Below are 25315 nucleotides of genomic sequence, written 5' to 3'. Positions count from 1 at the left end.
GGTCCCAGGAGCTTAACAAGACAGTTTTACTGCCCCTTGGAAGAGACGTGGAGGTCACAGTAGCTTAACAAGACGGTTTAAATGCCTCTCGGAAAAGATGTGGAAGTCCCAGTAGCTTAAGAAGACGGTTTTAATGCCCCTCGGAAGAGACATGGAGGTCCCAGTAGCTTAACAAGACAGTTTTCATGCCCCTCGGAAGAGAGGTGGACGTCCCTGCAGCTTAACAAGACGGATTTAATGCCCCTTGGAAAAGTGGTTGAGGTCACAGTAGCTTAACAAGACGGTTTTAATTCCCCTCGGAAGAGACGTGGAGGTCACAGGAGCTTAACAAGACTTTTTTAATGTCCCTCGGAAGAGACATGGAGGTCACAGTAGCTTAACAAGACAGTTTTAATGCACCTCAGAAGAGACGTGGAGGTCACAGTAGCTTAACAAGACGGTGTTAATGCCCCTCGGAAGAGATGTGGAGGTCCCAGTAGCTTAACAAGATGGTTTAATGACCCTTGGAAGAGTGGTGGAGGACACAGTAGCTTAACAAGATGATTTTAATTCCCCTCAAAAGAGACGTGGAGGTCACAGTAGCTTAACAAGACGTTTTTAATGCCCCTCGGAAGAGCCGTGGAGTTCACAGTAGCTTAACAAGACGGTTTTAATGCCCCTCGGAAGAGAAATGGAGGTCCCAGTAGCTTAACAAGACGGATTTAATGCTCCTTGGAAAAGTGGTTGAGGTCACAGTAGCTTAAAAAGACAATTTTAATGCCCCTTGTAAAAGTGGTGGAGGTCACAGTAGCTTAACAAAACGGTTTTAATGCCCCTCGGAAGAGACGTGGAGGTCACAGTAGCTTAACAAGACGGTTTTAATGCTCCTTGGAAAAGTGGTGGAGGTCACAGTTCCTTAACAAGATGGTATTAATGCCCCTTGGAAAAGTGTTGGAGGTCACAGTAGCTTAACATGACGGTTTTAATGCCCCTCGGAAGAGACGTGGAGGTCACAGTAGCTTAACAAGATGGTTTTAATGCTCCTTGGAAAAGTGGTGGAGGTCACAGTAGCTTAACAAGACGGTTTTAATTCCCCTAGGTAGAGACGCGGAGGTCACATTAGCTTAACAAGACGGATTGAATGCCCCTCGGAAGAGACATGGAGGTCCCAGGAGCTTAACAAGACAGTTTTATTGCCCCTCGGAAGAGACGTGGAGGTCACAGTAGCTTAACAAGACGGTTTTAATGCCTCTCGGAAAAGATGTGGAAGTCCAAGTAGCTTAAGAAGACGGTTTTAATGCCCCTCGGAAGAGACATGGAGGTCCCAGTAGCTTAACAAGACAGTTTTCATGCCCCTCGGAAGAGAGGTGGACGTCCCTGCAGCTTAACAAGAAGGATTTAATGCCCCTTGGAAAAGTGGTTGAGGTCACAGTAGCTTAACAAGACGGTTTTAATTCTCCTCGGAAGAGACGTGGAGATCAGAGGAGCTTAACAATAGTTTTTTAATGTCTCTTGGAAGAGACGTGGAGGTCGCAGTAGCTTAACAAGACGGTTTTAATGCACCTCAGAAGAGACGTGGAGGTCACAGTAGCTTAACAAGACGGTGTTAATGCCCCTCGGAAGAGATGTGGAGGTCCCAGTAGCTTAACAAGATGGTTTTAATGCCCCTTGGAAGAGACGTGGAGGTTCCAGTAGCTTAACAAGTTGGTTTTAATGCCCCTTGGAAAAGTGGTGGAGGTCACATTAGCTTAAGAAGACGGTTTTAATGCCCCTCGGAAGAGAAGTGGAGGTCCCAGTAGCTTAACAAGACGGTTTTAATGCATCTCGGAAGAAACGTGGAGGTCGCAGTAGCTTAACAAGACGGTTTTAATTCCCCTTGGAAAAATGGTGGAGGTCGCAGTACCTTAACAAGATGGTTTAATGACCCTTGGAAGAGTGGTGGAGGACACAGTAGCTTAACAAGATGATTTTAATTCCCCTCAAAAGAGACGTGGAGGTCACAGTAGCTTAACAAGACGTTTTTAATGCCCCTCGGAAGAGCCGTGGAGTTCACAGTAGCTTAACAAGACGGTTTTAATGCCCCTCGGAAGAGACATGGAGGTCCCAGTAGCTTAACAAGACAGTTTTAATGCCCCTCGGGAGAGACGTGGAGGTCACAGTAGCTTAACAAGACGGTTTTATTGCCCCTCGGAAGAGATGTGGAGGTCCCAGTAGCTTAAAAAGACGGTTTTAATGCCCCTCGGAAGAGACGTGGAGGTCACAGTAGCTTAACAAGACGGTTTTAATGCTCCTTGGAAAAGTGGTGGAGGTCACAGTACCTTAACAAGATGGTATTAATGCCCCTTGGAAAAATGTTGGAGGTCACAGTAGCTTAACAAGATGGTTATAATGCCCCGCGGAAGAGACGTGGAGGTCACAGTAGCTTAACAAGATGGTTTTAATGCTCCTTGGAAAAGTGGTGGAGGTCACAGTAGCTTAACAAGACGGTTTTAATTCCCCTCGGTAGAGATGCGTAGGTCACAGTAGCTTAACAAGACGGATTGAATGCCCCTCGGAAGAGACATGGAGGTCCCAGGAGTTTAACAAGACAGTTTTAGTGCCCCTCGGAAGAGACGTGGAGGTCAAAGTAGCTTAACAAGACGGTTTTAATGCCTCTCGGAAGAGATGTGGAAGTACCAGTAGCTTAAGAAGACGCTTTTAATGCCCCTCGGAAGAGACATGGAGGTCCCAGTAGCTTAACAAGACAGTTTTAATGCCCCTCGGAAGAGAGGTGGAGGTCCCAGCAGCTTAACAAGACGGATTTAATGTCTCTTGGAAAAGTGGTTGAGGTCACAGTAGCTTAAAAAGACAATTTTAATGCCCCTTGTAAAAGTGGTGGAGGTCACAGTAGCTTAACAAGACGGTTTGAATGCACCTCGGAAGAGACGAGGAGGTCACAGTAGCTTAACAAGACGGTTTTAATGCCCCTCGGAAGAGACGTGGAGGTCACAGTAGCTTAACAAGACGGTTTTAATGCCCCTTGGAAGAGACATGGAGGTCCCAGTAGCTTAACAAGACGGTTTGAATGCCCCTCGGAAGAGACATGGAGGTCCCAGTAGCTTACCAAACGGTTTTAATGCCCCTCGGAAAAGAGGTGTAGGTCCCAGCAGCTTATCAAGACAGATTTAATGCCCCTTGGAAAAGGGGTGGAGGTCACAGTAGCTTAACAAGACGATTTTAATGCCCCTTGTAAAAGTGGTGGAGGTCACAGTAGCTTCACAAGACGGTTTTAGTGCCCCTTGGAAAAGTGGTGGAGGTCGCAGTAGCTTAACAAGACTGTTTTAATGCCCCTTGAAAAAGACGTGGAGGTCACAGTAGCTTAAACAGACGGTTTTAATGCCCATTGGAAAGGTGGTGGAGGTCACAGTAGCTTAACAAGGCGGTTTTAATTCCCCTTGGAAGAGACGTGGAGGTCACAGTAGCTTCACAAGACGGTTTTAGTGCCCCTTGGAAAAGTGGTGGAGGTCGCAGTAGCTTAACAAGACTGTTTTAATTCCCCTTGGAAAAGTGATGGAGGTCACAGTAGCTGAACAAGACGGTTTTAATGCCCATTGGAAAGGTGGTGGAGGTCACAGTAGCTTAACAAGGCGGTTTTAATTCCCCTTGAAAGAGACGTGGAGGTCACAGTAGCTTCACAGGACGGTATTAGTGCCCCTTGGAAAAGTGGTGGAGGTCGCAGTAGCTTAACAAGACTGTTTTAATTCCCCTTGGAAAAGTGATGGAGGTCACAGTAGCTTAACAAGACGGTTTTAATGCCCCTCGGAAGAGACGTGGAGGTCACAGTAGCTTACCAAGACGGTTTTAATGCTCCTTGGAAAAGTGGTGGAGGTCACAGTAGCTTAACAAGACGGTTTTAATTCCCCTTGGAAAATTGGTGGAGGTCGCAATAGCTTAACAAGACGGTTTTAATTCCCTTTGGGAAAGTTGTGGAGGTCACAGTAGCTTAACATGACAGTATTAATGCCCCTCGGAAGAAACATGGAAGTCACAGTAGCTTAACAAGACGGTTTTAATTCCCCTTGGAAAATTGGTGGAGGTCGCAGTAGCTTAACAAGACGGTTTTAATTCCCTTTTGAAAAGTGGTGGAGGTCACAGTAGCTTAATATGATGGTTTTAATGCCCCTCGGAAGAAACATGGAGGTCACAGTAGCTTAACAAAATAATTTTAATGCCCCTTACAAGAGCCATAGAGTACAGCATCTTAAAAACATTATTCCCATTATTGGGGAGTGGGTCTCCCATAGTTATTGCTTATGCCTTCCAAGCAAAAGCTGCCAAAAATTAGGACAGAGGAACTTGCAATGCCCCTTATAAGAGCCATGGAGTACAGCATATTAAAAACATTATTCCCATTATTGGGGAGTTGGTCTCCCATTGTCTTTGCTTATGCCTTACAAGCAAAAGCTGCCAAAAATTGGGACGAAGGACCTTGCAATGCCCCTTACAAGAGCCATGCAGTACAGCATATTACAAACATTATTCCCATTATTGGGGAGTGGATCTCCCATAGTCTTTGCTAATGCCTCCCAAGCAAAAGCTGACAAAAGTTCGGATGGAGGAACTTGCAATGCCCCTTACAAGAGCCATGCAGTACAGCATATTACAAACATTATTCCCCTTATTAGGGATTGAGTCTCCCATATCTTTGCTTATGCCTTCCAAGCAAAAGCTGACAAAAATTAGGATGGAGGAACTTGCAATGCCCCTTACAAGAGCCATGCAGTACAGCATATTCCAAATATTATTCCCATTATTGGGGAGGGGGTATCCCATAGTCTTTGCCTATGCCTTCCAAGCAAATGCTGCCAAAATTAGGGGGAAATGCAATGCCCGTTCGAAGAGTCGAGGCAGTTAGATTTAATTAAAAACACATTTCAATGCCCCTTGGAAGAGCTGTGGAGTTCAGTGTCGTTTAAAAGACGCTTTTAATGCCCCTCGGAAGAGACGTGGAGGTCCCAGTAGCTTAACAAGACGGTTTTAATGACCCTTTGGAAAAGTGGTGGAGGTCCCAGCAGCTTAGCAAGACGGATTTAATGTCCCTTGGAAAAGTGGTTGAGGTCACAGTAGCTTAAAAAGACAATTTTAATGCCCCTTGTAAAAGTGGTGGAGGTCACAGTAGCTTAACAAGACGGTTTGAATGCACCCCGGAAGAGACGAGGAGGTCACAGTAGCTTAACAAGACGGTTTTAATGCCCCTCGGAAGAGACGTGGAGGTCACAGTAGCTTAACAAGACGGTTTTAATGCCCCTTGGAAGAGACATGGAGGTCCCAGTAGCTTAACAAGACGGTTTGAATGCCCCTCGGAAGAGACATGGAGGTCCCAGTAGCTTACCAAACGGTTTTAATGCCCCTCGGAAGAGAGGTGTAGGTCCCAGCAGCTTATCAAGACAGATTTAATGCCCCTTGGAAAAGGGGTGGAGGTCACAGTAGCTTAACAAGACGATTTTAATGCCCCTTGTAAAAGTGGTGGAGGTCACAGTAGCTTCACAAGACGGTTTTAGTGCCCCTTGGAAAAGTGGTGGAGGTCGCAGTAGCTTAACAAGACTGTTTTAATGCCCCTTGAAAGAGACGTGGAGGTCACAGTAGCTTAACCAGACGGTTTTAATGCCCATTGGAAAGGTGGTGGAGGTCACAGTAGCTTAACAAGGCGGTTTTAATTCCCCTTGGAAGAGACGTGGAGGTCACAGTAGCTTCACAAGACGGTTTTAGTGCCCCTTGGAAAAGTGGTGGAGGTCGCAGTAGCTTAACAAGACTGTTTTAATTCCCCTTGGAAAAGTGATGGAGGTCACAGTAGCTTAACAAGACGGTTTTAATGCCCATTGGAAAGGTGGTGGAGGTCACAGTAGCTTAACAAGGCGGTTTTAATTCCCCTTGAAAGATACGTGGAGGTCACAGTAGCTTCACAAGACGGTTTTAGTGCCCCTTGGAAAAGTGGTGGAGGTCGCAGTAGCTTAACAAGACTGTTTTAATTCCCCTTGGAAAAGTGATGGAGGTTACAGTAGCTTAACAAGACGGTTTTAATGCCCCTCGGAAGAGACGTGGAGGTCACAGTAGCTTACCAAGACGGTTTTAATGCTCCTTGGAAAAGTGGTGGAGGTCACAGTAGCTTAACAAGACGGTTTTAATTCCCCTTGGAGGAGAAGTGGAGGTCACAGTAGCTTAACAAGACGGTTTTAATTCCCCTTGGAAAATTGGTGGAGGTCGCAATAGCTTAAGAAGACGGTTTTAATTCCCTTTGGGAAAGTTGTGGAGGTCACAGTAGCTTAACATGACAGTATTAATGCCCCTCGGAAGAAACATGGAAGTCACAGTAGCTTAACAAGACGGTTTTAATTCCCCTTGGAAAACTGGTGGAGGTCGCAGTAGCTTAACAAGACGGTTTTAATTCCCTTTTGAAAAGTGGTGGAGGTCACAGTAGCTTAATATGATGGTTTTAATGCCCCTCGGAAGAAACATGGAGGTCACAGTAGCTTAACAAAATCATTTTAATGCCCCTTACAAGAGCCATAGAGTACAGCATCTTAAAAACATTATTCCCATTATTGGGGAGTGGGTCTCCCATAGTTATTGCTTATGCCTTCCAAGCAAAAGCTGCCAAAAATTAGGACAGAGGAACTTGCAATGCCCCTTATAAGAGCCATGGAGTACAGCATATTAAAAACATTATTCCCATTATTGGGGAGTTGGTCTCCCATTGTCTTTGCTTATGCCTTACAAGCAAAAGCTGCCAAAAATTGGGACGAAGGACCTTGCAATGCCCCTTACAAGAGCCATGCAGTACAGCATATTACAAACATTATTCCCATTATTGGGGAGTGGATCTCCCATAGTCTTTGCTAATGCCTCCCAAGCAAAAGCTGACAAAAGTTCGGATGGAGGAACTTGCAATGCCCCTTACAAGAGCCATGCAGTACAGCATATTACAAACATTATTCCCCTTATTAGGGATTGAGTCTCCCATATCTTTGCTTATGCCTTCCAAGCAAAAGCTGACAAAAATTAGGATGGAGGAACTTGCAATGCCCCTTACAAGAGCCATGCAGTACAGCATATTCCAAATATTATTCCCATTATTGGGGAGGGGGTATCCCATAGTCTTTGCCTATGCCTTCCAAGCAAATGCTGCCAAAATTAGGGGGAAATGCAATGCCCGTTCGAAGAGTCGAGGCAGTTAGATTTAATTAAAAACAACATTTCAATGCCCCTTGGAAGAGCTGTGGAGTTCAGTGTCGTTTAAAAAGACGCTTTTAATGCCCCTCGGAAGAGACATGGAGGTCCCAGTAGCTTAACAAGACGGTTTTAATGACCCTTTGGAAAAGTGGTGGAGGTCCCAGGAGCTTAGCAAGACGGATTTAATGTCCCTTGGAAAAGTGGTTGAGGTCACAGTAGCTTAAAAAGACAATTTTAATGCCCCTTGTAAAAGTGGTGGAGGTCACAGTAGCTTAACAAGACGGTTTGAATGCACCCCGGAAGAGACGAGGAGGTCACAGTAGCTTAACAAGACGGTTTTAATGCCCCTAGAAGAGACGTGGAGGTCACAGTAGCTTAACAAGACGGTTTTAATGCCCCTTGGAAGAGACATGGAGGTCCCAGTAGCTTAACAAGACGGTTTGAATGCCCCTCGGAAGAGACATGGAGGTCCCAGTAGCTTACCAAACGGTTTTAATGCCCCTCGGAAGAGAGGTGTAGGTCCCAGCAGCTTATCAAGACAGATTTAATGCCCCTTGGAAAAGGGGTGGAGGTCACAGTAGCTTAACAAGACGATTTTAATGCCCCTTGTAAAAGTGGTGGAGGTCACAGTAGCTTCACAAGACGGTTTTAGTGCCCCTTGGAAAAGTGGTGGAGGTCGCAGTAGCTTAACAAGACTGTTTTAATGCCCCTTGAAAGAGACGTGGAGGTCACAGTAGCTTAACCAGACGGTTTTAATGCCCATTGGAAAGGTGGTGGAGGTCACAGTAGCTTAACAAGGTGGTTTTAATTCCCCTTGGAAGAGACGTGGAGGTCACAGTAGCTTCACAAGACGGTTTTAGTGCCCCTTGGAAAAGTGGTGGAGGTCGCAGTAGCTTAACAAGACTGTTTTAATTCCCCTTGGAAAAGTGATGGAGGTCACAGTAGCTTAACAAGACGGTTTTAATGCCCATTGGAAAGGTGGTGGAGGTCACAGTAGCTTAACAAGGCGGTTTTAATTCCCCTTGAAAGAGACGTGGAGGTCACAGTAGCTTCACAAGACGGTTTTAGTGCCCCTTGGAAAAGTGGTGGAGGTCGCAGTAGCTTAACAAGACTGTTTTAATTCCCCTTGGAAAAGTGATGGAGGTTACAGTAGCTTAACAAGACGGTGTTAATGCCCCTCGGAAGAGACGTGGAGGTCACAGTAGCTTACCAAGACGGTTTTAATGCTCCTTGGAAAAGTGGTGGAGGTCACAGTAGCTTAACAAGACGGTTTTAATTCCCCTTGGAGGAGAAGTGGAGGTCACAGTAGCTTAACAAGATGGTTTTAATTCCCCTTGGAAAATTGGTGGAGGTCGCAATAGCTTAACAAGACGGTTTTAATTCCCTTTGGGAAAGTTGTGGAGGTCACAGTAGCTTAACATGACAGTATTAATGCCCCTCGGAAGAAACATGGAAGTCACAGTAGCTTAACAAGACGGTTTTAATTCCCCTTGGAAAATTGGTGGAGGTCGCAGTAGCTTAACAAGACGGTTTTAATTCCCTTTTGAAAAGTGGTGGAGGTCACAGTAGCTTAATATGATGGTTTTAATGCCCCTCGGAAGAAACATGGAGGTCACAGTAGCTTAACAAAATCATTTTAATGCCCCTTACAAGAGCCATAGAGTACAGCATCTTAAAAACATTATTCCCATTATTGGGGAGTGGGTCTCCCATAGTTATTGCTTATGCCTTCCAAGCAAAAGCTGCCAAAAATTAGGACAGAGGAACTTGCAATGCCCCTTAAAAGAGCCATGGAGTACAGCATATTAAAAACATTATTCCCATTATTGGAGAGTTGGTCTCCCATTGTCTTTGCTTATGCCTTACAAGCAAAAGCTGCCAAAAATTGGGACGAAGGACCTTGCAATGCCCCTTACAAGAGCCATGCAGTACAGCATATTACAAACATTATTCCCATTATTGGGGAGTGGATCTCCCATAGTCTTTGCTAATGCCTCCCAAGCAAAAGCTGACAAAAGTTCGGATGGAGGAACTTGCAATGCCCCTTACAAGAACCATGCAGTACAGCATATTACAAACATTATTCCCCTTATTAGGGATTGACTCTCCCATATCTTTGCTTATGCCTTCCAAGCAAAAGCTGACAAAAATTAGGATGGAGGAACTTGCAATGCCCCTTACAAGAGCCATGCAGTACAGCATATTCCAAATATTATTCCCATTATTGGGGAGGGGGTATCCCATAGTCTTTGCCTATGCCTTCCAAGCAAATGCTGCCAAAATTAGGGGGAAATGCAATGCCCGTTCGAAGAGTCGAGGCAGTTAGATTTAATTAAAAACAACATTTCAATGCCCCTTGGAAGAGCTGTGGAGTTCAGTGTCGTTTAAAAAGACGCTTTTAATGCCCCTCGGAAGAGACGTGGAGGTCCCAGTAGCTTAACAAGACGGTTTTAATGACCCTTTGGAAAAGTGGTGGAGGTCGCTGTAGCTTAACAGGACGGTTTTAATGCCCCTTGGAAAAATAGTGGCGGTCACAGTAGCTTAACAAGATGGTTTTAATACCCCTTGGAAAAGTGGTGGATGTCATAGTAGCTTAACAAGACGGTTTAAATGCCCCACGGAAGAGACGTGGAGGTCACAGTAGCTTAACAAGATGGTTTTAATGCCCCTTGGGAAAGTGGTGGAGGTCACAGTAGCTTAACAAGACGGTTTTAATGCCCCTCGGAAGAGACGTGGAGGTCCCAATAGCTTAACAGGACGGTTTTAATGCCCCTCGGAAGAGACGTGGAGGTTGCAGTAGCTTAAAAAGACGGTTTTAATGCCCTTCAGAAGAGACGTGGAGGTCGCAGTAGCTTAACAAGATGTTTTTAATGCCCCTTGGAAAAGTGGTGGAGGTCCCATCAGCTTAACAAGATGGTTTTAATGCCCCTTGGAAAAGTGGTGGAGGTCACAGTAGCTTAAAAAGACGATTTTAATGCCCCTTGGAAGAGTGGTGGAGGTCACAGTAGCTTAACAAGATGATTTTAATTCCCCTCGGATGAGACTTGGAGGTTACAGTAGCATAAGAAGATGGTTTTAATGCATCTCGGAAGAGACGTGGAGGTTAGAGTAGCTTAACAAGACGGTTTTAATGCACCTCGGAAGAGACGTGGAGGTCACAGTAGCTTAACAAGACGGTTTTAATGCCACTCGGAAGAGATGTGGAGGTCCCAGTAGCTTAACAAGACGGTTTTAATGCCCCGCGGAAGAGACGTGGAGGTCCCTGTAGCTAAACATGACGGTTTTAATGCCTCTTGGAAAAGTGGTAGAGGTCACAGTAGCTTAACAAGACGGTTTTAATGCCCGTTGTAAAAGTGTTGGAGATCACAGTAGCTTAACAAGACGGTTTTAATGCCCCTCGGAAGAGACGTGGAGGTCACAGTAGCTTAACAAGACGGTTTTAATGCTCCTTGGAAAAGTGGTGGAGGTCACAGTAGTTTAACAAGACGGTTTTATTGCCCCTTGGAAGAGACGTGGAAATCCCAGTAGCTTAAAAAGATGGTTTTAATGCCCCTCCAAAGAGACATCGAGGTCCCAGTAGCTTAACAAGACGGTTTTAATGCCCCTCGGAAGAGAGGTGGAGGTCCTAGCAGCTTAACAAGATGGATTTAATGCCCCTTGGAAAAGTTGTGGAGGTCACAGTAGCTTAACAAGACGGTTTTAATGACCCTTGGAAGAGACGTGGAGGTCACAGTAGCTTAGCAAGATGGTTTTAATGACCCTTGGAAAAGTGATGGAGGTCACAATTTCTTAACAAGACGGTTTTAATGCTCTCGGAAGAAACGTGGAAGTCACAGTAGCTTAACAAGACAGTTTGAATGCCCCTGGGAAGAGACATGGAGGTCCCAGAAGCGTAACAAGATGTTTTTAATGCCCCTTACAAGAGCCATACAGTACAGCATCTTAAAAACATTATTCCCAATATTGGGGAGTGGGTCTCCCATACTTATTGCTTATGCCTTCCAAGCAAAAGCTGCCAAAACTTAGGACGGAGGAACTTGCAATGCCCCTTACAAGAGCCATGCAGTACAGCACATTACAAACATTATTCCTATTATTGGGGAGTGGGTCTCCCATAGTCTTTGCTTATGCCTTCCAAGCAAAAGCTGCCAAAACTTAGGACGGAGGAACTTGCAATGACCCTTATAAGAACCATGCAGTACAGCATATTACAAACATTATTGCCATTATTGGGGAGTGGGTCTAACATAGTCTTTGCTGATGCCTTCCAAGCAGAAGCTGCCAAAAATTAGGACGTAGGAACTTGCAATGCCCCTTACAAGAGCCATGCAGTAAAGCATATTTCAAATATTATTCCCAATTATTGGGGAGTGGGTCTCCCAAAGTGTTTGCTTATGACTTCCAAGCAAAAGCTGACAAAAATTAGGATGGAGGAACTTGCAATGCCCCTTACAAGAGCCATGCAGTACAGCATATTACAAACATTATTCCCATTAATGGGGAGTGGGTCACCCATAGACTTTGCTTATGCCTTCCAAGCAAAAGCTGCCAAAAATTAGGACGGAGGCACTTGCAATGCCCCTTACAAGAGCCATGCAGTACAGCATGTTACAAACATTATTCCCATTATTGGGGAGTGGGTATCCCATAGTCTTTGCTAATGCCTTCCAACCAAAAGCTGCCAAACATTAGGAGGAAATGCAGTGCCCGTTCGAAGAGTCGAGGAGGTTAGAATTAATTAAAAACAACATTTTAATGGCCCTTGGAAGAGCTGTGGAGTTCATTCAGTGTGGTTTAACAACACACTTTTAATGCCCCTCGGAAGAGACGTGGAGGTCCCAGTAGCTTAACAAGACGGTTTTAGTGCCCCTTGGAAAAGTGGTGGAGGTCACAGTAGCTTAACAAGACAATTTTTATTCCCCTCGGAAGAGACATGGAGGTCACAGTAGCTTAAAAAGACCGTTTTAATGCCCTTCGGAAGAGACGTGTAGGTCACAGTAGCTTAACAAGATGGTTTTAATGCACCTCGGAAGAGACGTGGAGATCCCTGTAGCTTAACAAGACAGTTTTAATGCCCCTCGGAAGAGATGTGGAGGTCCCAGTAGCTTAACATAACGGTTTTAATGCCCCTTGGAAAAGTGGTGGAGGACACAGTAGCTCAACAAGACGGTTTTAATGCCCGTTGGAAAAGTGTTGGAGGTCGCAGTAGCTTAACAAGACAGTTTTAAAGCCCCTCGGTAGAGACTTGGAGGTCACAGTAGCTTAACAAGACGGTTTTAATGCTCCTTGGAAAAGTGGTGGAGGTCACAGTAGCTTAACAAGATGGTTTTAATTCCCTTTGGAAAAGTGGTGGAGGTCACAGTAGCTTAACATGACAGTTTTAATGCCCCTCGGAAGAAACGTGGAGGTCCCTGTAGCTTAACAAGACGGTTTTAATGCCCCTTACAAGAGCCATACTGTACAGCATCTTAAAAACATTATTCCCATTATTGGGGAGTGGGTCTCCCATAGTCTTTGCTTATGCCTTCCAAGGAAAAGCTGCCAAAAATTAGGAGGAAATGCAATGCGCGTTCGAAGAGTCGAGGCGGTTAGAGTTAATTAAAAACAACATTTCAATGCCCCTTGGAAGAACTGTGGAGTTCAGTGTGGTTTAACAAGACGCTTTTAATGCTCCTCGGAAGAGACGTGGAGGTCCCAGTAGCTTAACAAGACTGTTTTAATGCCCCTTGGAAAAGTGGTGGATGTCGCAGTGGCTTAACAAGACGGTATTAATGGCGGTTGGAAAACTGGTGGAGGTCACAGTAGCTTAACAAGACGGTTTTAATGCCCCTCTGAAGAGACGTGGAGGTCCCAGTAGCTTAACAAACGGTTTTAATGCCCCTCGGAAGAGACGTGGAGGTTGCAGTAACTTAACAAGACGGTTTTAATGCCCCTCGGAAAAGACGTCGAGGTCACAGTGGCTTAAAAAGACTGTTTTAATAGCCCTTGGAATAGTGGTGGAGGTCCCAGTAGCTTAACAAGATGGTTTTAATGCGCTTTGCAAAAGTAATAGAGGTCACAGTAGCTTAATAAGACGATTTTAATGCCCCTTGGAAAAGTGGTGGAGGTCACAGTAACTTAACAAGACGTTTTTAATTCCCCTCGGAAGAGACGTGGAGGTCACAGTAGCTAAAGAAGACGGTTTTAACGCCCCTCAGAAGAGACGTGGAGGTCACAGTAGCTTATCAAGACAGTTTTAATGCACCTCGGAAGAGACGTGGAGGTCACAGTAGCTTAATAAGACGGTTTTAATGCCTCTCGGAAGAGACGTGGAGGTCCCAGTAGCTTAACAAGACGGTTTTAATGCCCCTCGGAAATAAACGTGGAGGTCCCAGTAGCTTAACAAGACAGATTTAATGCCCCTTGGAAAAATGGTGGAGGTCACAGTAGCTTAAAAATACGGTACTAATGTCCGTTGGAAAAGTGTTGGAGGTCACAGTAGCTAAACAAGATTGTTTTAATGCTCCTTGGAAAAGTGGTGGAGGTCACAGTAGGTTAACAAGACGGTTATAATGCCCCTCGGAAGAGACGTGGAAATTCCAGTAGCTTAACAAGGCAGTTTTAATGCCCAACGAAAGAGACATGGAGGTCCCAGTATCTTAACAAGACGGTTTTAATGCCCCTCGGAAGAGAGGTGGAGGTCCCAGCAGCTTAACAAGATGCATTTAATGCCCCTTGGAAAAGTGGTGGAGGTCACAGTAGCTTAACAAGACGATTTTTATGCCCCTTGGAAAAGTGGTGGAGGTCACAGTAGCTTAACAAGATGGTTTTAATGCCCCTCGGAAGAGACGTGGAGATCCCAGTAGCTTAACAAGACGGTTTTCATGCCCCTTTAAAGAGACTTGGGGGTCGCAGTAGCTTAACAAGACGGTTTTAATACCCCTTGAAAAAGTGGTGGAGGTCACAGTAGCTTAACAAGACAGTTTTAATGCCCCTTGGAAGAGACGTGGAGGTCACATTAGCTTAACAAGACTATTTTAATGCCCCTTGGAAAAGTGGTGGAGGTCGCAGTAGCTTAACAAGACGGTTTTAATTCCCTTTGGAAAAGTGTTGGAGGTCACAGTAGCTTAACAAGATGGTTTTAATGCTCCTTGGAAAAGTGGTGGCGGTCACAGTAGCTTAACAAGACGGTTATAATGCTCCTCGGAAGAGACGTGGAAGTTCCAGTAGCTTAACAAAACAGTTTTAATGCCCTCTCGGAAGAGACATGGAGGTCCCAGTATCTTAACAAGACGATTTTAATGCCCCTCGTAAGAGAGGTGGAGATTCCAGCAGCTTAACAAGATGGATTTAATGCCCCTTGAAAAAGTGGTGGAGGTCACAGTAGCTTAACAAGACGATTTTAATGCCCTTGGAAAAGTGGTGGAGGTCACAGTAGCTTAACAAGACGGTTTTAATGCCACTTGGAAGAGACGTGGAGATCCCAGTAGCTTAACATGATGGTTTTAATGCCCCTTGAATGAAACTTGGGGGTCACAGTAGCTTAACAAGACGGTTTTAAAGCCCCTCGGAAAAGTGGTGGAGGTCTCAGTAGCTTAACAAGACGGTTTTATTTTCCCTTGGAAGAGACGTGGAGGTCACAGTAGCTTAAGAAGACGGTTTTCATGCCCCTTGGAAAAGTGGTGGAGGTCGCAGTAGCTTAACAAAACGGTTTTAATTCCCTTTGGAAAAGTGGTGGAGGTCACAGTACCTTAACATGACGGTTTTAATGCCCCTCGGAAGAAACGTGGAGGTCACAGTAGCTTAACAATATGGTTTGAATGCCCCTTGGGAGAGACGTGGAGGTCCCAGTAGCTTAACAAGACGGTTTTAATGCCCCTTACAAGAGCCATACTGTACAGCATCTTAAAAACATTATTCCCATTATTGGGGAGTGGGTCTCCCATAGTTATTGCTTATGCCTTCCAAGCAAAAGCTGCCAAAAATTAGGACGGAGGAATTTGCAATGCCCCTTATAAGAGCCATGCAGTAAAGCATATTACAAACATTATTCCCATTATTGGGGAGTGCGTCTCCCATAGTCTTTGCTTATGCCTTCCAAGCAAAAGCTGCCAAAAATTAGGACGGAGGAACTTGCAATGCGCCTTACAAGAGACATGTAGTACAGCATGTTACAAACATTATTCCCATTATTGGGGAGTGGGTATCCCATAGTCTTTGCTAATGCCTTCCAAGCAAAAGCTGACAAAAATTAGGACGGAGGAACTTGCAATGCCCCTTACAAGAGCCATGCAGTACAGCATATAACAAACATTATTCCCATTATTGGGGAGTGAGTCTCCCATATCTTTGCTTATGCCTTCCAAGCAAAAGCTGCCAAAAGTTAGGACGGAGGAACTTGCAATGCCCCTTACAAGAGTTATGCAGTACAGCATATTACAAACATTACTCCCATTATTGGGGAGTGGGTATCCCATAGTCTTTGCTTATGCCTTCCAAGCAAAAGCTGCCAAAAATTAGGAGGAAATGCAATGCCCGTTCGAAGAGTCGAGGCGGTTAGAGTTAATTAAAAACAACATTTTAATGCCCCTTGGAAGAGCTGTGGAGTTCAGTGTGGTTTAACAAGACGCTTTTAATGCCCCTCGGAAAAGTAGTGGAGGTCCAAGTAGCTTAACAAGATGGTTTTAATGCCCCTTGGAAAAGCGGTGGAGATCACAATAGCATAACAAGACGTTTTATTGCCCCTTGGAAAAGTGGTGGAGGTCACAGTAGCTTAACAAGATGGTTTTAATGCCCCTTGGAAAAATGGTGGATGTCACAGTAGCTTAACAAGATGGTTTTAATGCCCCTCTGAAGAGACGTGGAGAACCCAGTAGCTTAATAAGACGGCTTTAATGCCGCTCGAAAGAGACGTGGAGGTCACAGTAGCTTAACAAGATGGTTTTAATACCACTTGGAAAAGTGGTGGAGGTCACAGTAGCTTAGCAAGACGGTTTTAATGCCCCTTGGAAGAGACGTGAAGGTCACATTAGCTTAACAAGACAGTTTTAATGCCCCTTGGTAAAGTGGTGGAGATCCCAGTAGCTTAACAAGAAGGTTTTAATGCCCCTCGAAAGAGAAGTGGAGGTCACAGTAGCTTAACAAGACGGTTTTAATTCCCTTTGGAAAAGTGGTGGAGGTCACAGTAGCTTAACATGACGGTTTTAATGCCCCTCGGAAGAAACGTGGAGGTCACTGGAGCTTAACAAGACGGTTTTAATGCCCCATGGATGAGACGTGGAGGTCTCAGTAGATTAACAAGATGGTTTTAATTCCCCTTAGAAGAGCCATACAGTACAGCACCTTAGAAACATTATTCCCATTTTCGGGGAGTGGGTCTCCCATAGTCTTTGCTTATGCATTCCAAGCAAAAGCTGACAAAAATTAGGACAGAGGAACTTGCAATGCCCCTTAAAAGAGCCATGCAGTACAGCATATTACAAACATTATTCCGATTATTGGGTAGTGCATCTCCCATATTCTTTGCTTATACCTTTCAAGCAAATGCTGCCAAAAATTAGGGCGGAGGAACTAGCAATGCCCCTTACAAGAGCCATACAGTACAGAATATTGCAAACAATATTCCCATCATTGGGGAGTGGGTATCCCCTAATCTTTGCTTATGCCTTCCAAGCAAAAGCTGCCAAAAATTAGGAGGAAATGCAATGCCTGCTCGAAGAGTCGTGGAGGTTAGAGTTAATTAAAAGCAACATTTCAATGCCTTTTGGTAGAGCTGTGGAGTTCAGTGTGGTTTAACAAAACGCTTTTAATGCCCCTCAGAAGAGAAGTGGAGGTCCCATTAGCTTAACAAGGCAGTTTTAATGCCCCTTGGAAAAGTGGTGGAGGTCGCAGTAGCTTAACAAGACGGTTTTAATGCCCCTTGGAAAAGTGGTGGAGGTCACAGCAGCTTAACAAGACAGTTTTAATGCCCCTTGGAAAAGTGGTGGGTGTCACAGTAGCTTAACAAGACGGTTTTAATGCCCCTCGGAAGAGACGTGGAGGTCACAGTAGCTTAACAAGACGGTTTTAATCCCCATTGGAAAAGTGTTGGAGGTCACAGTAGCTTAACAAGACATTTTTAATGCCCCTCGGAAGAGACGTGGAGGTCACAGTAGCTTAACAAGACGGTTTTATTGCTCCTTGGAAAAGGGGTGGAGGTCACAGTAGCTTAACAAGACGATTTTAATGCCCCTCGGAAGAGACGTGGAAGTCCCAGTAGCTTAACAAGATGGTTTTAATGCCCCTCAGAGGAGACATGGAGGTCCCAGTAGCTTAACAAGATGGTTTTAATGCCCCTCGGAAGAAAGGTGAAGGTCCCAGCAGCTTAAAAAGACGGATTTAATGCCCCTTGGAAAAGTGGTGGAGTTCACAGTAGCTTAACAAGACGATTTTAATGCCCCTTGGAAAAGTGGTGGAGGTCACAGTAGCTTAACAAGACGGTTTTAATGCCCCTTGGAAAAGTGGTGGAGGTCACAGTAGCTTAACAAGACGGTTTTAATGCCCCTCGGAAGAGACGTGGAGATCCCAGTAACTTAACAAGACGGTTTTAATGCCCCTCGAAAGAGACGTTAAGGTCACAGTAGCTTAACAAGACGGTTTGAATGCCCCTTGGAAGAGACGTGGAGGTCACAGTAGCTTAACAAGACACTTTTAATGCCCCTTACAAGAGCCATACAGTACAGCATCCTAAAAACATTATTCCCATTATTGGGGAGTGGGTCTTCCATAGTCTTTGCTTATGCCTTCCAAGCAAAAGCTGCCAAAAATTAGGAAGGAGGAACTTGCAATGTCCCTTACAAGAGCAATGCAGTACAGCATATTACAAACATTATTCCCATTATTGGGGAGTGGGACTCCCATAGTCTTTGATTATGCCTTCCAAGCAAAAGCTGCCAAAAATTAGGAGGAAATGCAATGCCCGTTCGAAGAGTCGTGGAGGTTAGAGTTAATTATAAACAATATTTAAATGCCCCTTGGAAGAGCTGTGGAGTTCAGAGTGGTTTAACAAGACGGTTTTAATGCCCCTCGGAAGAGACGTGGAGGTCCCAGTAGTTTAACAAGATGGTTTTAATGCCCCTTGGAAAAGTGGTGGAGGTCGCAGTAGCTTAACAAGACGGTTTTAATGCCCCTTGGAGACGTTATGGAGGTCACAGAGACAAGAAACACGGAGACAAGATGATGTAGTCCCGGGGTCTTTACTCACGGTTATCAGTTTCCAAGTTACACTGCAGATCATAACTTCCCACGTCTTGCTGTGCGTTCTCAGTGAGGGGCTCAGTCCACCCTCAGGTATCTCCAGAGCACTTTTCAGGACCCCGTTCTGTGTACCTTTTTTCTGGCCTCTCTCCTTGTACCTCACACCTAGCGGCACCTCTGTCCAGTGTCCTCGGGCCTTGGCGGGCGACGTGTGTTCTGTCCCCTAGTCCTATGTTGCTACCTTCCTGATGGCTGGTGTGGGCAGCTTGCTGTACTTAAAGTGCTGCAGCCTCCGGTTCCCAGTTGAGCCCTGTAGTCTCTGCTGGCTGAGGGATCCGGTTCCCTTTCTTCTGGCCTGACCCCCCTACCTCCTGGCAGCGGCGGGCGTACGGGTAGCAGCTGCACGGCCCGTACCCCTGGGGTCCCTTCTGTTCCTTTCCTGGAGCCTTCCTGCTCCCTCTGTCCTTCTTCAGGCTCTTGCCTCTTGACTAGGCCTGCCTGTGGAGCAGAGCTCGTACAGAGCCCCAGCTCCTGTCACTTCTCCACACTCTTCTCTCTTCCCTTCTCCCTTGAACCAAAATGGTTCCTTACTTTTATATACTCCTGCTCAGTGCGCCCAGGATCTACGTCCTCCACCCATCCACTACCTAGTTCCCCCTCTCTAGGTGGTTCCTCCCAACTCCAGCCAGGGATCAGGGACAGTTGTGCTTCCCCAGAGGAGCATTGTCACCCTGTCCCCTGGAAATGTGGTGTAGTGGATGCAGTATTAGGGTCCTGAGCCATACTCCTTCCTTACCTGAGAGTGAGATACCACACCTCTGGGTGAGATGCAATACCTCTGTGGCGACCGAACCCTCAGGGGCGCCACACACCATCCTGGTAAAACACAGCACGTCCGCGGGCTGGAACAGAGTAAAAGACAGGGTAAATTAGGACATGCAAAACTTTTAGGATGCATCCACATATAAGATTGTAAAGAACACATCTTCCCTTTATGGGAGGCTCTTTTTCTTTTAACGTTACTAGTTATCAAAACATTATAAATGCACTTTTAATAACATTTTTCTTTCACACATAAGCCATTCTGGAACTCTTTTTCTCTGATATCTTATAAAACACTTTCTGCATATAAAACTTTTCATATAAAACATTTCTTCACATATATTAAACATTATAAACATTTCTTTTGCGTATAAAACACTTCCGTCATAGACATTCTTTATATCAACACATTTGTCATATTAAAAACAATTTTCCCATAAACTTTTCAAGTAAATTTTTTGTCAACCGGTCACAGTGATGTCTGCAACCAGGTGTCCATTTTGTAACAAGGTGCAAACTTGCAAACAGGAACATGAGGGACCCGTCCCAAACCCTCAACGGAAACCCGCGGGTGGCTGCAGGGCTTAGATGATCCAGATGCTGGACCTCGTCTTCAGCCACCTCCAATGGGTTATTGTTCTGAGGTGCTCGTTGTAGTTCTTATAAAACCAATAAGGGGCACCTGAAGAGGTGCAACTATTTACAAGAAGTGGCTGCTCCCAGTCCTCAGCCGGTTAGTCTCTGGACCCGTTCCGGGTAACTAAGTGCACACAAGAAAACATTAACTTTTTGCAGTGTCCCTGCATACCCTAACGGGTAACTTATTTACATTTTAGGTGCTCAGTTCCTCTTACAGTACTTAGTAAGGGTGCTCCCTGCGGGGAGGCTCTGGTGCATCACTGGCTGACCCAGCCTGGTCTTCAGCACGGTTGGACTCTGGCTCCATCCGGTGGACATTGAGGGCATACCAGCCCCTGACTCCTCGGTGCCTGGTGTAGGACACGGTGTCCCCGGGATACAGGTCTCGATCTGGGTGTCCCTCTGGCAGGCGGGACTCCACATCCCTCCTGTTTACAAAGAGGTCTGTGTCCGATGGCGGGTCCCAGACAAAACCCCATCCTGAGTCAAAGTCGAACTTCACCACGGTCCCAGTAATTCTGGGACCATGAGCCGCTCGCTTGTCATGGCGGGTCCAGGCCTTGTCTTCCAGATTGCTGGCCTCAAGTCGCGCCCATCGCTCACGCCGTTGCTTCCGCTCCTTCTCAAACTTGAGCAGCTGTTGGCGGCAGAATTCCTTGCGGCGTGCTGCAGCTGCCCTGGTCTCCTGGGAGAACCCCATTAGATCTTCCCCTGAGTGCTCCCACTCAAATTGGGCCTCCTCATCCGGTACCTGGGAAGCGGCGACGGGCTGCGGAGCGGACAGGAGTGAAGGCCGCTGGTCCTCCACCTCCGTGGACCAGTCCCAGGGGGAGCGCCCACACACCCGTTCGGGCGTCGGAGGGGGCGGCTGTTGCAAGGGGCCGAGGAGCGGACCGGCGTCGCTGGTGGCTGGAGCTGGTTCCGGGGTCTGGAGGGCATTTGGAGCTTGCGCATCCTGGTACGCGCATGGTGGGCACGTGGCGGTCTCGCCCTGGTTTAAAGGGCCTGGCTCTGGCGTTGGGAGTGGGGCTGCTTCGGTGACGCCTGGGATCTGCGATTCCACCAGGGGGCCCAGGGGCAGTTCGACGCTTACAGCGTCCGGCACAGGAGAACTTCTCCTACCTGCTCCTGCGGCCGCTCCTGCGTCAGACGCGGTCTCCTGATCCCGATCCTCGGAGGCTGGGGCGCTGCCGGTGCTGGGCAGCGTCGCTGGCTGCCGGGCCGCATCCTGTGCTCCATCTCCTTCTTCCAGTCCGTAATGGCATCTCGCTGTGCCCTGGCTATCCTCCGGCCCAGATCTTCCTTGCCGGCGCGGAGGAATTTGGTATCCTCCCGGGGAAGCTTGGCCACTAGCTCCTCCAGGGTATAAGGTGCGTCGACCGGCAGCATGGCGCTGGCAGAGTCTCTGGAGCTGTCACGGTCCATCTCCTTTCCCGGGTGCGGCCTGCCTGGACTGGTCCAGACCACACCTTGTCTCTCAGTTTTCTTGCCTCCCCTCCCCTTTCGGGAGCGGTTCCAGGGCAGTCTGCTGTCGGTCACCTCCAAGGGCAGCCCCCCCATGTCGATGGACACATCCACATACATGATCACTTCTGGTGGGGACGGGCTCCGCTTTTGGCGCCATTCTGGGACCTGGCCCACGATGGGAGGTGACCTTTGGTTGTTGTTTGGCTGACACATAATGGCGTCCATTCTTCAGGGGTGGACGCCACATTCAGTAGAAAACACAGTCTCTTAGGCACACAATACCCGATGGTAACGGGTGAGTTTCGTATCCTGCCGACTACGCCAAAGTTGACGCGCCCCCTGGGCCGTGGGGATACCCGGAACCGGGCCTGTATATGGCTGGGAGTTGTAGTCACCGTGGCGGCGACCCGGTCCATGACCCAGGGCGGTCAAACCAGTGGCAGTCTATGTGTATTTGATTTAAATGTCCGACTACGCCACCTGTGGATTGCGGTTATTGGTAACCGCCACTGCGGAGCAGTTCACTGAAGCTGGTGATATGCGCAGCAAGTGTAGTATAACTCCCCACAGGAAGAGTGTAGCTTCAGGGCAGCGCAGGTGAATGATGGTGGTGATTGTGCGGGGCATCCCAGTGCAGTGAGTGCGGGTGCAGTAAGAAACACGGAGACAAGATGATGCAGTCCCAGGGTCTTTACTCACGGTTATCAGTTTCCAAGTTACACTGCAGATCATAACTTCCCACGTTGTGCTGTGCTTACTCAGTGAGGGGCTCAGTCCACCCTCGGGTATCTCCAGAGCACTTTTCAGGACCCCGTTCTGTGTACCTTTCTCTGGCCTCTCTCCTTGTACCTCACACCTAGCGGCACCTCTGTCCAGTGTCCTCGGGCCTTGGCGGGCGACGTGTGTTCCGTCCCCTGGCCCTATGTGGCTACCTTCCTGATGGCTGGTGTGGGCGGCGTGCTTTACTTAAAGTGCTGCAGCCTCCGGTTCCCAGTTGAGCCCTGTAGTCTCTACTGGGAGGGACTACAGGGCTCTATTTTATATAGTGCCATTTTATGTACGGTGCTGTACATAAGGGTAAACTTTGCGCTGCGCGCTGTGTGCACTGCTGTCTTTGTCCATCTACAGATGTGTACAAGCGCACCTATGTGTTACTTTTCTTGGTCATGCCCCTCAGCACTCTCTTAAATGAGTTATTTGAGAGCCACAAGTGAATGTCGCAGCAGTGCGCATGATCAACCACAGCTCCATTTATCTTTTCACAGTTCCGTTTCTCGGGATCATGGTGGTCCCAGTGGTTAGGTCCGCAGTGATCAGAAAGTCATCCCCTATCCATAAGAAAGGGGATAACTTCCAAACTTGGGATAACCAATTTAAACAGGATTTCAAAATGTATTTTTATTTGCCCATAGGAATGTAGAAAATTATAAACCAATAATGACTCTACCTAACTGTAATACAGTCTCTCCAACAATAGGACAGAGGAAATGGCACTGTGCAGTCTATATGTATACAGAATAATACAAATACTGAAAATTACACTCCGTATACAGGACAGGAGAAGTGGTACTGTGCAGTCTATATACAGTATATACACAGAATAATACTGATACTGAGAATTAAAACCAGTATACAGGGCAGGAGAAGTGGTACTGTGCAGTGTATATATACAGAATAATAAAGATGCTGAGAATTGCACCCAGTATAGAGGGCAGGAGAAGTGGTACTGTGCAGTGTATATATACAGAATAATAAAGATACTGAGAATTACACCCAGTATAGAGGGCAGGAGAAGTGGTACTGTGCAGTATATATATACAGAATAATAAAGATACTGAGAATTACACCCAGTATAGAGGGCAGGAGAAGTGGTACTGTGCAGTGTATATATACAGAATAATAAAGATACTGAGAATTAGGCCACGGCCTCACTATCAGTGTTTGGTCAGTATTCGGTCAGTATTATTTCCACAGTATCTGTATTATTCTGTATATACAGTATACACTGCACAGTACCACTTCTCCTGTCTGTATGCTGGTTGTAATTTTCAGTATCTGTATTATTCTGTATATATACAGTACACTGCAAAGTACCACTTCTCATGTCCTATATATACTGTGTGTAAGGCCACGGCTCCAGTATCAGTATTTGGTCAGTGTTTTTCTTAGGAGTGGGAGCCAAAACCAGGTGAGGAACAATCAGAGAAAAGGTGTAATAGAAACAAGTCACCAATTTTGGATTTATCACCCACTCCTGGTTTTGTCTCCAACTCCTGAGAAAAAATACTGACCGAATACTGATAGTGGGGCCGTTGCCATAGGGAGAATTATACACAGCATACATTGCTCCAAAATATATGCTACAAACATCTAAAATATATATATACCCACACAAACACTGGGACCATTGTATATACATGTAGTAAATATTATAGTATATATATTATAGTATGAACTATGGAGCTGTGTATATAGTTATTTAGTGTGGTGCTGTGCCTGAGTACATAACTTTTAGTGGGAAGTCCACACCATATACAGAGCTCCACACTATATACTGTGTTATAAAACATGGTATGGAGCTGTGTGTATACTATGTAGTATAGAGATGTGCCTTTTATATAAAATGTGCAGCCCACACTATATGCTATACACACATATTATATTCACATCACATCTACACTATATATTACACACAGCACCTCACTACATGCTATATACACAGGTCCACACTATATACAGTACTTAATTATGCTGTCTACATCAGATAGTATAATCTGGGGCCGATGCATATACATTACATAGGATACACTGGGGATGATATATATACATTACATAGGATACAATGGGGCCGATGTATATACTTCTGAGGGGATGTGCTGGGGGCGATCTATATACATCACATAGGATACGCTGGGGCCGATGTATATACATCAGATGGGATACGCTGGGAACGATGTATATACATCACATGGGATACACTGGGGCTGATGTATATACGGATTATAATGAGGGAAATTTGGGCTACCGCCCGGGGTCCGAAGATTCAGGGGGACCCATGGCCGGATTGCCCTCATGATAATGTTTTGTGCGGATGCAGGGGCAGGTTTGGCAGGGGGACCGCACTATACCTTTTAGACGCCGGCCACATCACAGGGAGGCAGACACGCACCCTGCACGCTGTGTGCTGCGTCTCCAGGACTGACATCACACAGCGGCGCCTGGAGCTTCTTTATCCTGTGGGAGAGGAGCTGGTGGATCAGGTCAGTGAATGGCGGTAAATATGAGGTCTGGAGAGGATGTCTGGAGTGAGGAGGGGGCTGCAGGACGCTGCTCCCCTCCTGATGAGTTTGTGACTCGCCCCCTGGGCCGTGGGGCACGCGGATCCGGGCGATAGGGGAACGATGGGGGTAGTAGTGGCGGCCCGGTCCCGCGGCTCAGGGTGGTCAGACCAATGGTAGTCTGCTACGTGCTTCAGATAATGTCCGACTACGCCACCCGTGGATTGCGGTTATTAGGAACCGCCGCTGCAAGGCAGTCCACTGGGGCTGATGATGTGTGCAGCTGGGATGGTGTGACTCCCCACGGGAAGAGTGCGGCCCCAGGGCAGTGTAGTGGATGGTGGGAGTGATGGTGGTGAGAGTCCCAGTACCGGTAGTGTTGGAGGCGCGAAGCAGCACACAGACAACAAGTTACAGTCTAGGGTCTTTACTCACAGTTCATTTGTTCCGGGTCACTTCTGTCAGCAGTGACCGCCCGAGCCGTGCTGCGTCCACCAGGTGTGGGGCTCGGTCAACTCCCAGGCAGTTCAGGAGCATGGCACAGGACCCCCTTTAATCCTTTCTCTGGCCTGCCTCACCAGTGACCCACTTTTGTCCAGCTGCCGCGGACTTGTGCGGTTAAACGTGGGCCCCGTCCTCCGCTGTCCTATATGGCGCCTTTCTAGCAGGTTTGATGAGGTGTCGCACCAATAGATGATCACGACGAC

This window comes from Phyllobates terribilis, unplaced genomic scaffold, assembly GCF_046119375.1.
Source record: "Phyllobates terribilis strain yellow unplaced genomic scaffold, ASM4611937v1 Scaffold_100__1_contigs__length_5926523, whole genome shotgun sequence".
Lineage (NCBI taxonomy): Eukaryota > Metazoa > Chordata > Amphibia > Anura > Dendrobatidae > Phyllobates > Phyllobates terribilis.
This window is presented reverse-complemented; position numbering follows the sequence as displayed.